Below are 14,387 nucleotides of genomic sequence, written 5' to 3' on the forward strand. Positions count from 1 at the left end.
CTCCTCCGTCTCCAGCTCAGAGATATAAATAGCACCAGAGCTGAATGTGGAAGCCACGCCGCCCAACTTTTCTTCTTAATTTCCAAGTTCAAACATGCACAAAATATTTATCTGGAAAACAGCCGCCCATGCAGCGCCAAGCTGTGCAAATAATTAGTTATCTTAAAGCCGTTTCACACCTGCGAGGAACGGTTGTCGGTGGGTCTTATTCAATTTATTATTATTTTAATCACATCTTTGTGGAACTGATGTTCTGACTGAGCGGCTCGGGGTGGGCAGCCGGGCCGGATCAATACCATCCGCAGAAAATGTCTCCTGACACCCATGTAAATCTACTGGAGATCATAAAACTCGGCGAGGAAGAAAGTGGAGCTTCAGAGAAAGGCAAGGAAGCGGAAAGCAAAGAGGGATGACGTAGGTTTCAGACAGGAGAGACTGTTATCCCAAGACAGCGTTGCCATTGAAAGACATTCGGGTAACATGGGTTTATGGCGCCATTCCCTTGGTCAGTCCTTGCAACGATGGCAGCATCTTCTTGCTGGGTGCCTTTGTTTCCCCAATGTAAACCTATCCCTGGGTTTCAGATCCAGAGTGATAGCCCAATGCAGAAACTGCTACGTCATGTTGACTTCACCTTGCCATGATCTCGGACAAATATTCATTATTCTATGTAACATGATTTCTGTTCCTGGGTTGTGGATGTCATTTCCTAGTTGCTTCTATCACCAAAACATGGGAAAGGGGACATCAATGAATCTCTCGTAGAGTCTCAACCAATTCAACATACAGTAGAGTCTCACTTATCCAACATAAACAGGCCAGCAGAACGTTGGATAAGCGAATATGTTGGATAATAAGGAGAGATTAAGGAGAAGTCTATTAAACATCAAATTAGGTTATGATTTTACAAATTAAGCACCAAAACAACATGTTATACAACAAATTTGATAGAAAAAGTAGTTCAATATGCAGTAATGCTATGTTGTAATTACTGTATTTACGAATTTAGCACCAAAATATCACAATATATTGAAAACACTGACTACAAAAATGCGTTGGATAATCCAGAACATTGGATAAGCAAATGTTGGATAAGTGAGACTCTACTGTACTTAGTGGCAGCCACAAAAATGAAGTTTCTGGAGCAGAACAATTAATTTCAAAGTAAGTAGTGTGGAATTAAACAGGAAATAACACTTTCAAACCAGGAACAGAAAAAAATGATATTTTGTTACAGTGTAAATGTTGTTGTTGTTGTTGTTGTTGTTGTTGTTGTTGTTGTTGTTGTTGTAGTTGGCACCACTTTCCCAGACGTGTAGGATCTAAACAAGGAGGATGCTACCTCTCCTTGGCCCAACGGTCAATGTTTTTGCCAAGATGCAACATCTCTCGTGTTCATGTTTGTTGATGAATGGTTTCAGGTGTTGTCTTCATTGGCCTCTATGGCCGTGATCCCTCAACTTTGATCCTCCAAATGTTTTGAACCTCAATTCCCCAAAGACCCAAATAGCTTGGCCAACTGTCGGGAATTTTGGGAGTTGGCGTCCAAAACACCTGGAAGGCCCACGTTTGCGAAAGACATTTCTAGAGCATTTGGGTTGAATTGTATTTTTCCGTAGGATCCTCCCACTTTGTGATCTAGAGAAGCTTTGCTGGACCAGAGAAGGGTGACCAGACTGGCCTGAGGTCTGGAAGTCAGGCTATATTAGGACACAAAGCCATGTTCCACTGAAGAGTGGATAAGCTTTCTTTCTTCTGCTCTAGTGACCAGGACCCAATGGAGCCATGGGCTCAAATTGCAGGAAAGGAGATTCCTTTGTCTGTAGATAGTTTGTAGGTTTGTAGGTTGTGTAGGTTTGTAGGTTCTTCCTCAGCTTCCCTCTGTGGTCAGTGGTTCCCGTGATGTATGGCAGGGACACCTTTCCTCTGGGTGGATCTTTGTCTTGACTCTCATGGCTTGTCCGTGGCCTTGCAGCTCTTCCGGTGTCTGTGGTGGGGTCTCCATTGACCTGCAGAGCCCAGTTGAGGTGGTTCCGTTCTCCTTGGAGAAGGTGGGCTTCACAGATTCTTTACCTTAACACTTTCCCACCTTTTGCTCCAGGAGAAAGCCCTGCCCTGTCCGTTGCCACCACCATGGACAGAGTCTCCCATTAATTACAATGTAAGGAAGGAGAAAGAAAACATATCTATATATATAAAAGAGTGATGGCATCAGGGCAGCGGACAAAACAACAAAACTATAGGCCCCCCCAACCTCGAAATCTAACAACACAACCCATCATCCACGGCTCTAGGTTGATACAACAAAAAGAAAAGAAAAATGAAGTTCTAATTAGACGGATAGGAATAATTGTTTTTATCCAATTGCTGCCAGTTAGAAGGCTAAGCTCCGCCCACTTGGTCTCCTAGCAACCTACTCAGCCCAGGGGACAGGCAGACTTAGGCCTCACTTAGGCCTCTTCCACATATTATCTAATTTGCACTGGATTATATGGCAGTGTAGACTCAAGGCCCTTCCACACAGCTATATAACCCATTTAGAATCTTATATTATCTGCTTTGCACTGGATTATCTTGACTCCACACTACCATATAATCCACTTCAGTGTGCATTTTATACAGTTTTGAAGAAGGGGCCTCATATAATCCAGTTCTAAGCAGATAATATAAGATTATCAATATACAGGACAGTCTCACCATACTTCACCACAGCAACTCGTGGCTGGGCACAGCTAGTGCACACATAAAGTGGCTTTACCTGCTCCACTGGATAATTAAAAGATGCCTGGAGCAATGAAGACCTTTTTTCCCCATTATGTTATAAACCCAGAAACAATTAACTGTGGCAGAATATCTGATGGAGAAGAAAATATTAATAGGGAAAGCGGAGGAGGAGGAAGGGCCGGATGCCGGCGACTTCATTAAATGCTCCCACTCTCTGTGGTTTCCGACACAGTTCGGCGCTTGCGTTGCCTTCGGTAGCTTCTGAGTTGACCCAAGGTTGTCCCGAGGTCTCCAAGATCATCGCGAGTGCAGGAGATGTAGGTCCGAGTCATCTTTGAAAAGGACAAGAGTTTCCTCGCAATCCCTGCCAAGACAGGAGGCTTCTAATGAGGCCCGAGTTTGATCTCCTTCCCCGTTATTATTGTCCCTTCATCTCACATTAAAGCCCTCTTTTCGGTGATGTTCGGGCCGCGACGCGACTGGCTCCTCTCCTCCGTCCGGATAGTTAATTTCCCCACGAAAAGTCTCGGCCGGTGCTGTTCAAACTCCGCATTTGAATGGAACTCGGGTGTTATGAAAAAAAGTGATTTCTGACTTTGTAAAGGCCCTTTCAGGCTGCCGCTGATTGAAGTGCATCTCCGGCGCTGATAACAAAAGACAGACAAGGCATTAGGCCTGAATGCATCCCAACTGCGACCGGCGTCATTCCGCCAAACGCCTTTCATGCCCCACTGCACATTAAAACTCTGTTTGTATTTATGGTAAACAGCCATTGATCAGAGCTGCAATCTCCCAGCTCCATCTCCAATATAGATATAGATATAGATATGTGGGTACGGTGCTGTGATAGAGGCAATGCTTTCTTTTCAACTTGTATTTTTTTTAACATTTTACTTTCTGGATGCGACAAAAATCACGCGGCATGGATAGTTCTCCAACCGAGCTTGCAGGGGCGAATTAGCAACCTTTTAAGGCCAAGCTCAATTAAGTTGGGAACTGAAATGGATAATTCCATTAGGGAGAGTAGAGTCACCACGTCTGCACTTTGGAGATTGTTGAATTTTGCATAGACCAGGACAAAGTTCATCAGGAAGCGCACCTTGCAACATTTCGCAGGTGAAAAACCTGGACATGCAGCAGTTTAGATGGAAAAAAGTTATTAACAGGGAAGAATGTGCAGGTTTTTGCAGCAGTTTGCTTTTGCCTGAGTCGACTGGGAAGGACAAGTTCCTTCCTGCTCCTTTCTGACAAGTTACTTTTGCGTTTTGAGCTCATTGTGCAGCAATTGAAAGGATGAGAAATGAGAAATGGGGAGTGACTTTTCTTAATTGCAAGGAATGAAAGGCGTGAAGAATATCCTATTTGGACTGTGTGTCCAAAACCTTTCATTCCTTACAATTAAGAAAACTAACTTCCCCAAACGCTGGGAAGATTTGCTGCACATAACTCCCAGCCCCAAGAGAGTGTTCTCACTGCAGAATTATTGCAGTTTGACACCATATGAGCTGCCAGGGCTCCATACTATGGAAACCTGGGATTTGCAGTTTGTTTTGGCCTCTGAAGGAGAAAGAACTTGGCAAACTAAGGAGCGTCGGGATGCCATCATATTGATCCAATGTGGAGTCAAAACTGCATTCGTTTTGAAAGCAGGAGCTGTAGGAAACGATGTCGGCTGAGCCTTTTGGGTATAAATAAGCACCACGCAGATCCAACCATAACACAACACTTACCTGGTCATTGTGGTTATTATTGTGCTATTATTCTCAGTTATTTGACCTGCTCTGAACCTCTAGCGACATGACGGGTCAAGCTTCTGAGTGGATAGACTGACTTCTAACCGGCCATTTGATCCCAAATCCCAGCAAAAACGAGACACCGGTCAAGGCCTTGAATAGACTCTGGGCACAAAGCTTTGAAGAATGAGTCTTGTTTGCTTTGCGAATGGGAGGAAAGCCCCAAAAGGTTGCAAACAGGTCCGGTCCTCCTTGCTCTGAGGTCAGCGTGGCCAAAGGAGACCTCTGGACACCGGCCTGAGCCTCCTTCGCCATGTTTCCTTCTGTTTAATCCTCACCAGTTCATTAAAAGCTGACCTTCTCTGCTCCCGGTGGCCGGAGCCAATGTCCAGAGCGGCAGGCATTATCTTTTAAAGGCCGTTAAAGTGTCCGATGATACCTAAGCGGGCTTCTCATACATTTAATAGGAAGCTATCAATCACGCGGGGAAAAGAAAGACGCGCCGGCCTCTCTCTTCCCTTCTCCGACGGAAAGGTCAGGTGAGCGTCTGAGCAATTATCTCATTGTGTTTATTGATAAATCATTGGAGGTTTCATTGCTGCCAGGGCCCGGCTCCGAGACAAACAGATATTTAATTAAACCCCACAAAAGGAACAAGGAGGAGAGACGTGTTCGGGATGCGGCCAGCTTCGGAGACGGTCGCCAGGCCTGTCGCGCGCCCATCGAAAGAAGGGGAAGGATGCCAGCTGGAAGCCAGGAGCCGCTCCCGGTTGCCCACCTCGCTACATAATAATAGCAACAAAAGGACGTTTGGGATGTTCGTTTTGTCATTTCAGGTGGCCTGACCAGGACGCCTCGTATAAAACAGATGAAAGGAGAACAGCATCCCTGGAGACCCTGAGTCACACAGGAGAGAGAAAGATGGATTGTCTCATCCTCCGTATTTAGCAGGCATGGGCAAACTTCGGCCTTCCCTCCAGTTTTGCACAATCCTAATGGCTATGCTGCACCTTATATTGCCAAATAGTCCTAACAGGTTATGGGCCCAGGATGCTCCTCTGCTGTCAAATATTCTCCCTACGGTTAGCCCAGGCATGGGCAAACTTTGGCCTTCCCTACCGGCTGTTAGGAATTGTGGGAGTTGAAGTCCAAAACACCTGGAGGGCCAAAGTTTGTTCATGCCAGATCTACACTGTCAACACAACGCAGTGCATTTAGGACCATGGCCCTAACTGCACACTCTTTGCAGCTCTTCCTCCTCTCCTTTTCTTCTTTTCTTCATTTTCTTCCTCCTCCTCCTTTTCTTCATCTTCCTCCTCTTCTTCCTCACATTTCCTCTTCTCCTCTTCATTGTTTCCTCTTCATTTTCCTCCTCTTCCTCCTGCTCTTCATACTCCTCTTACTCTTCTTTTCTCTTCATCTCTTCCTCTTCATTTTCTTCCTCTTTCTCCTTTTTTGACCTTCTCCTCTTCTTCTATCTTTCTTGCTCTTCCTCTTCCTCCTCTTTTCTCCTCTTCTCTTCACCCCTTCCTCTTCATTTTCTTCCTCTTCCTCGTCCTCCTTTTTTTCCACCTCTCTCCTCTGCTCTTCCTCTCTTTCTTGGTCTTCCTCCTCCTCTTCCTCCCACTCCTCCTTCTTCTTTCCCGCATCCCTCCTCCACTTTCATAACCACTATATAAATTACCCCAGCAATTTAAAGCAAAAGAGCGAATATCAGTTGAATGTGATCCAATCTTCTGCAGGAGGTGCCTTTTGTCTGCGCAGAAAACTCTCCAGCTTTCAGATGATTTTTTTTCCAAAATGAATCAGATGGAGGGGGAAAATGGATGAAATATAAATTAAGAAGAGAAGAATAGAGCAAGCTCCAATCAATAACCCTTGAATTATTGACTGCTGCAGCCATTACATTCTCGTGCCCCTCTAATCTTCTATGGGAATCCGAGGAACGGTTCCTGGGAGCGGCCCATTGTCAAGAGCCACCGTCCGTCCCCGTTCCTCTCTCCCTCCCTTTGGGGAACTCGGACTCTGTCCTGGTGGCATTATTTCCACGGCGCATTAAATACAATCAAAAGAGACGTCTTGAGCGCTTGCCTAGCTGTCATTTCAGCAGAGAGCAACTGGCCAGAACCTTTTATCCCTCCTTTTTTGTTGGAGGAACTCAAATCTCTGCCTCTGCAATATTTACATTTTTGAGTTGAGGTCGCCATCAATCCAGAGAGAGTCTTCATTGATCTGTTTGTGTGTGTTGTGTGTGCGGTTAATATTAGATACACAGGGACGAAGTAGGGACATGTCTGTGTTCCTGTGGGACAAGGGATTCTGGGAATGCTGGTCCAAAAGACTAAACTTCCCCAAAGTCTCATGCAAAGTAATAATAATAATAATAATAATAATAATAATAATAATAATAAGTTTATTTGTATCCCACCTCCATCTCCCCCGAAGGGGACTCGGGGTGGCTCACAGAAATATCAGATACAAAACAATTACAATATACAATACATCAAAAAACAATAACATGCACCAGTGATAGCATTTACACAGTAGGTTCACTGATCCATTTCCCTTGGCCTTGAATGGCTCTCCAATGTTGAGACCTTCAGTCTCCTGTTGAATGACTCAACATGATCCCAAAACTGGACAGTGACCAACCCAAGACTCAGCCCAATGGGATGCTGGGAAACAAGTGTTGTCTTCATGGACAACAAGTCAAACATGAGCCAACAGTGTAATGCAGCCCCTAAAAAGGATCAAAAGTTGAGAACCACTGGTCTGCAGTGTAGATGTATCTTAGGCATCCATCAGAAGAACCCCGGCCAATGCAGGATCCATCTTCCGAAATTATGATATGGCAACATAGAATTGGATTTCTTGGCGTCGGCTGACTGTTGATAACATCTGAAAAACCAAGAAAGCAGAGGGAGAAAGCTGGAGTACGGATGGTGCAGCTTTATCAGACATTCTCCAAACGCTACTACGTGAGGATGGCTTGCTAGAAATGGCTGCGTCAACCTCAACATTTTTCCATCTTCCATCCATTCACCTCAACCAGACTCCTATGAATACCAATGAAGATATACGCTTTTGTTCACTAGACACTTGCTACCTCAATACGGTGCAAAGGTGAAGATGGAGAAGGCCTCCATAGGACGCAGAGGTCCCATCAGCTTGAATGGCTTGTTGTGAGACCTGGGGATTCCTGCATAGTAAGGAGAGAAATGGGCAGACAAATAATCAAGGATTTCTTTGCTTTGGCTGAGATCTTTGATCCCTGGAGAATAACTCTGTGGCACTCCAAACCTTGTGCCTCCGAGCATTTTGGAGCATTAAAGCTTCATGCTCCAGCTTCTGGAAGATGAGAAGGAAGGAGACACAGCGACTAAGATGCCAGCATTTGAGGAAAGAACTAAAGGACGTCTTGTGATCTTTTATTTTCAAAAATGGCCATCCAGGAGGCAGGCAAGGGAGAAGACCGACCGAAGAGCACCGAGCAAACAAAAGCTTTCTGGCTTGTTTGTTTGTTTGTGTTTTTTCTATTTTTGCCTTAATGAACAGCGGTGTTTATTATCAATGGTGCTTGCTCCTCTGAGTGATACACTCCGGGAATTTTGTCTCCAGCCTGTTGTTTTCCTGGGCAGCACCAAATGCTTGGTAATTGCAGCTCATAAATGCACCGGACAGAATTGCCATGGAAAATAACTCCGAGCTGTAAATCTTCATAATAAAAACCACCAGACCTTTTCTTTTCTATTTGGACACAATGCCCGGGAGGAAGCGGCTCGGCTGACGCCTGGCTTTTAACTCTCCTTCCCATCTTTCTTCAATGCTCATGGCAACAAGGAATGAAAAGGCAGAGGCTCTTTTACTGCAGGTGCAAAAAGAGAAAGAGGGAGGAATCAGGTAAAACCCAACCTTCCTGAACCCCGTCTTTTTCTCTGCCGGAGAGACCGAAACCGTCGCCAAGAAACATCTATAAGGAGATTCATCCAATAAGAAAGCAAAGGCCACCAGTTCAGTGGCAATGCATGTCTTCCATATTCATGGAGCAGGGAATTAAACTCCAGGCTTCAGCGACTTTATCGGAGCTGTCCAAGGTGCTGAAGTCACTTTGTGGCTAGGATCCAGCACCACGGAGAGCTCCTTGGGTCTAGATCAGAATCCTTGATCCTTTGGCATAGCGGGAGCCCACCATCACTCCTTCTGTATCTTATGCATCAAGGATTATGAAAATGGCTGGTGAGGATTTGTCAATCTGTTGAGGGTGAATGAGGAGAAATATTTGTCCTGCATTTAATTGGTCTTATCAGTTTAGTAATCTGTTTGCAGTTGTGCACTTTTCAACGCTGAGCAAATTGGGTCTTTGGATCATAATAAAGTTTTGATTGAATAAGAGATATAACAATCAGATCAGGATGGTCGTATCCATCAGGATTCAAAGTGGAATAACAACGGTTTAACAGCGTCGTGTGATGATCTCCATAGTTGACCCACGCATAACTGAGCTCCATCTTAAGCTTCCCAGCAAGACCGTAGTCTTTTATTTCGTGCTGAAACGCAGCATCTTCCTCTTTCCCGGGCCTGGCGCTGATTTGCAGCCCTCCTGCGACCGAACCAGTTGCTTCTGCGATGGACTTTATTTCTGTTTGGTACTTAACTGGTGACTGGTGAAATATAACCGTAATGTTACTAACTTCCTTTAAAGAGGGGAGGCCAGGCGAGCGAATTCCCCCTTCGGTGGCATAACGCGCAGCTATAGCTCTTTTCGGCAAATCAAGATATTATTGTCGGGATGCAATATTAATGACGCCGGCTGCAACCATTTGTAATCTGGTCATCACAGAAGCAGCTGTTCCCATTTACATGTTGGTCTCCCCGAGTACATTATTAAGGTAATATTTTATCGTGAATTCCGCCGGCTCAAGGGCTGCTTGCCTGGTGCGCCGCGCGAACATTTCTCCCTTTTATAACTAATCATTCTTCCTCCTGTCTTGGCAGGAGCCATAACCACCAGGCGCAGGGGAGGAAAAGGGGCCGGCGGAACATTCCGGCACAAATTTGTGCATGTGTCCATTATGGATGGGAAATAAAACGCCGGAAAAGCGGCCGGGCTGAGTTTCTCCTCCGTCCACATTTGTATTTTTTGAAAAATCAATCCAGCCGGAGTGCAGCCGTTGCCATTCGCCCGAATGGAAGGACAGGGCTGGCTTCAACCCACACCAAGCCAACTCAATCGTTATAGATGAGAAAGTAAATATTGGGAATCTGGTTGTGCTTTGAAAGGGTAAATTAAGTTACAGTCCCACCAAGGAGGCTGCAGGGAAGGAGAAGGCAATAAGAGCAGAAAATGAAGCCGGAGAGGACTTGAGGGAGGCGCTTTCCCTGCAGAAGAAGAAGAAGGGAATCTGTTCTTATCTATAGTTGGCAGTGAGTTAGTGCTTTGTTGGCCCCAGACTAGTGTTTGTTATGCAAAAACTGGCTAAACAGTCTAATTTCTCCAGCAATGTGGGACATAGACATCTTGTGATGATGCGGCATGTCTCTTTAAGAGCTACATCCACTGTTTTAATGTGGTGAGATGTGTTCCACACTGAGCATGTATATTCAGCAGCAGAGTAGTAAAGCACAAGGGCAGTTGTCTTCGCTGGTCGTGCCTGGTCGTGATCCCCAGGTTTTGCCCGACTGCTTTCGTATGATATTACGAAAAATATTACGAAATATATTACGAAACCCGATGAATGTCATAAGGTTGCCTTAGGCAGAGGATACCTGGAGGTGCTTTTGCCAGGTCCTTCCTCTGAAATAGAGCACGCAACACCTGTGTTTTGTCGGTGACCTCCCATCCAAGAACAAACCCGAACCAACCCTGCTTAGCTTCCAAGATCAAATGGGATCCGGTGCCTTTGGGAGAGTGAGGTTTCTCAGTCCGAAAGTGGGAAGCCAAGCTCAACTTCAGAGAACGCAGAACAAGGGCTACTCAGCTTCATCCTGTCCTTTCATACGATATTAAGAAAAAAATTACAAAATATATTATGAAACTCTGTGAATGCCATAGGGTTGACTTGGGCAGAGGATACCTGGAGGTGCTTTTGCCAGGTCCTTCTTCTGAAATAGAGGTTGCAACAACTATGTCTTGTCGGTGGTCTCCCATCCAACTACAAACCCAAACCAACCCTGCTTAGCTTCCAAGATCAAATGGGATTTTGCGTCTTTGGGAAAGTCCGAAAGTGGGAAGCCAAGCTCAACTTCAGAGAACGCAGAACGAGGGCTCTCACCTTCATCCCGTCCTTTCCGCCTCTCTCTGGGAGGCTAAGCATGACCTGCTTTGGGTGTCGAATGCATTAGGCCTATTCCATAGTTATGCACACCTTCCCTCCCGCTTTCCAATCCTCTTCTGTGGAAAAAAAACAAAACCCTTCTTTGCTTTTAAGTGGTGGGAGTTTGCGGAAGGTCTCCCTTTGCCTTGCGTTGCCTGGGCAAATTAATCTCCCAGGATTTGAGATTGCCACCTCCGCGACTCTCCATTACATGTTAATGTTTTTAATAATAAACAAGGACAAGTTGTGACAACGTTTTGAAATGAGACCAGCTCAGACTCACTTGATTTCCAGGGTTGGAGTTAATTTATGCCCTTTGGGGAGCCCCTTCCCGGGCGAGTTGGGGGCCATTTGGGTGGAAAACTTTAGAGAATCAACAGAGACTGAATTGGATAAACAGAATATGGGCAAAAATAAGAGACCTGTGGTGCACGATGAGAGGGGAGAGAAATAAAACAGTATGCGCTGGAGATCATTCCTGCCTACTTAGATGTAACATCCGATTTTCTTCACTAGCTTGGGGATCCAGCATTGCCCAGATTATTTGATAAAATCATTTTTATTTTATTTTTTTGGGTAAACTACAACTTACATCATGCCAGGTTAACCCCCTGAAACTCCTTCAGTATTTATGTCATGTTGGGCAAGTTTGCTCTAGATGCATCATTGGTGGAGTTCAGTGTGCTCTCTGGCTGCAGGGTAAACTACAGCTCCCACCATGGTGAGTCAGTCCTCTCAAAGCCCCAATAATAATAATAATAATAATAATAATAATAATAATAATAATAATAATAATTAAAATAATACAAATAATAATAAAATTCTCAAAAGCAAGCTCAATGGAGGCAACACCATCAAGGCCATAAACACCTGGACCATACCTGTCATAAGATATACTGCTGGCATCATAAACTGGACACAGGTGGAACTGGACAATTTGGACAGAAAAACAAGAAAACTCATGACCATTCATCATTCACTGCACCCTCGCAGTGATGTTGACCGGCTATATCTGCCTAGAAGATCAGGGGGCAGAGGACTCTTACAAGTAAAACAAGCCGTCAAAGAAGAAGAACAGGCCCTGGCAGAATATGTAAAGCAAAGTGAAGAACCTGCTTTGATTGAAGTCAAAAATCAGAAACTCCTCAAAGCACAGCAGACAAAAAACCAGTACAAGAAAACTGCACTGCAAACTAGAGCTGACAGCTGGCACAACAAAACATTGCATGGAAAGTTCCTTGACAAAATTGAAGGAAAAGCTGATAAGGAGAAGATCTGGCTCTGGCTCACGAATGGGACCCTGAAGAAGGAGACAGAAGGCCTGATCCTTGCAGCCCAGGAGCAAGACATCAGGACAAAGGCCATTAATAATAATAATAATAATAATAATAATAATAATAATAATAATAATAATAATAGAAGACCTGACTCTGGCTCATGAATGGGACCCTGAAGAAGGAGACAGAAGGCCTGATCCTTGCAGCCCAGGAGCAAGCCATCAGGACAAATGCAATTCAGGCCAAGATCGAAAAATCAGCTGATGACCCAAAATGCAGACTGTGCAAGGAAACCGATGAAACCATGGATCATATCCTCAGCTGCTGTAAGAAAATCGCACAGACAGACTACAAACAGAGGCACAACTATGTGGGCCAAATGATTCATTGGAACTTATGCCTCAAGTACCACCTCCCAGCAGCAAAGAACTGGTGGGATCACAAACCTGCAAAAGTATTGGAAAATGAGCACGCAAAGACACTGTGGGACTTCCGAATCCAGACTGACAAAGTTCTGGAACACAACACACCAGACATCACAGTTGTGGAAAAGAAAAAGGTTTGGATCATGGATGTTGCCATCCCAGGTGACAGTCGCATTGACGAAAAACAACAGGAAAAACTCAGCCGCTCTCAGGACCTCAAGATTGAACTTCAAAGACTCTGGCAGAAACCAGTGCAGGTGGTCCCGGTGGTGATGGGCACACTGGGTGCCGTGCCAAAAGATCTCAGCCGGCATTTGGAAACAATAGACATTGACAAAATTACGATCTGCCAACTGCAAAAGGCCACCCGACTGGGATCTGCACGCATCATCCGAAAATACATCACACAGTCCTAGACACTTGGGAAGTGTTCGACTTGGGATTTTGTGATATGAAATCCAGCATATCTATCTTGTTTGCTGTGTCATAATAAAATAATTTTATTATAATAATAATAAAAGTTTATTTGTATCCCGCCTCCATCTCCCCCGAATATCAGATACAAAATAATTACAATATATGCTTTGAATGTGATTTCCTGCTTCTTGGCAGAATGGGGTTGGACTGGATGGCCCATGAGGTCTCTTCCAACTCTACTATTCTATGATTCTATGATTCTACAATACATCAACAAACAATAACATGCACCAGTAGTAGCATTTACACATTAACCAGAAAATTTTAAAAAAAACTTATTAAAAACATAGAATTAAAAACAGTGAGGCGGTAATAGTAGATCAGCAAAGTGCAAAGTATAAGTTGCGAATTAAAACTTAGATAAAGTGCTACAAGTTCGTTTGGGGTCAATCTGGAAGGAGAGGAGCCCTGAGCCAATGTCAAGCCCTACTGTAGGTTCAGTTGCTATGAGGGTTCTGTGTGCCAAATGTGGTCCAGGTCCATCACAGTGGGGTTCAAAGTTTCTCTGGATGTAGTAGGTGAACTACAACTCCAATCAATCAAAGTCAATTTCCCCCAAACCTGGTCATGAGGGTTCCGTGTGCCAAATGTGGTCCAGGTCTGTTGTCAGTGGGGGTCACAGTGCTGTGCCTTGATGCAGGGTGAACTACAGCTTGTTGAGTCAGTCCCCTAAACTGGTCAATTCCTCTGTTTGTTGTGCCACAGAAAATAGTAGGAAAGGCTAATGGGAGAGGCAGTGGGCGGGGTCATGCAAATTCCACACCAATGGAGAGAGAAAGGAACACTGGGATGCCTCTGGTGGAGGAAACACACGACATCTAGGATGGAATTGTCCCGTATGAAAGCCTTGATGTGGGTGGTGGGCAAGATGGTGTTCGTGGAGGACGTGGGCAGGGCTCTTGGACATGTTCACGGCACTCGCCATAACCTGCAATGTCATTGGAGGGAGGAACATTGGTGTCTCCTGAGCAGTGGAAGCTATAGCTGTTTGTGGAAGCGGGTAAGTAGGCACCTAGCCATATACACACATATACATACACATTTCCACTTTTATTATGTGCATAGATAAAAGTATTGATATAGAGAAGAGGATAATGTATAATAACTTAAGTGGATTGACACGGAAGTAGTTGATAAACATCTGTGACTTGAAGAAGGGAGAGATGTTGGATGGGATCATTTCAAATTATGAATTGTATTGTGATGTTGCCTATAATGTATAATTGTATGTGTTTGTGTATATATATACACACACACACACAAATAAACGTGGACATTTGGAAAGGGAGGAGCGAGGAGAGCTCCCAAATGCCATGTCGGAATCTAAGCCTCTTTCTAATTAATTGTCAGGTTTCGTCGCCGAGGCAGAGCTGTTTGTATTATTTATTATTTATCACGGTGTTGTCTACAGTTCACTTGTCACTGGCCCTTAGGCGG

The sequence above is a fragment of the Anolis carolinensis genome, unplaced genomic scaffold, assembly GCF_035594765.1.
Source record: "Anolis carolinensis isolate JA03-04 unplaced genomic scaffold, rAnoCar3.1.pri scaffold_8, whole genome shotgun sequence".
Classification (NCBI taxonomy): Eukaryota; Metazoa; Chordata; class Lepidosauria; order Squamata; family Dactyloidae; genus Anolis; species Anolis carolinensis.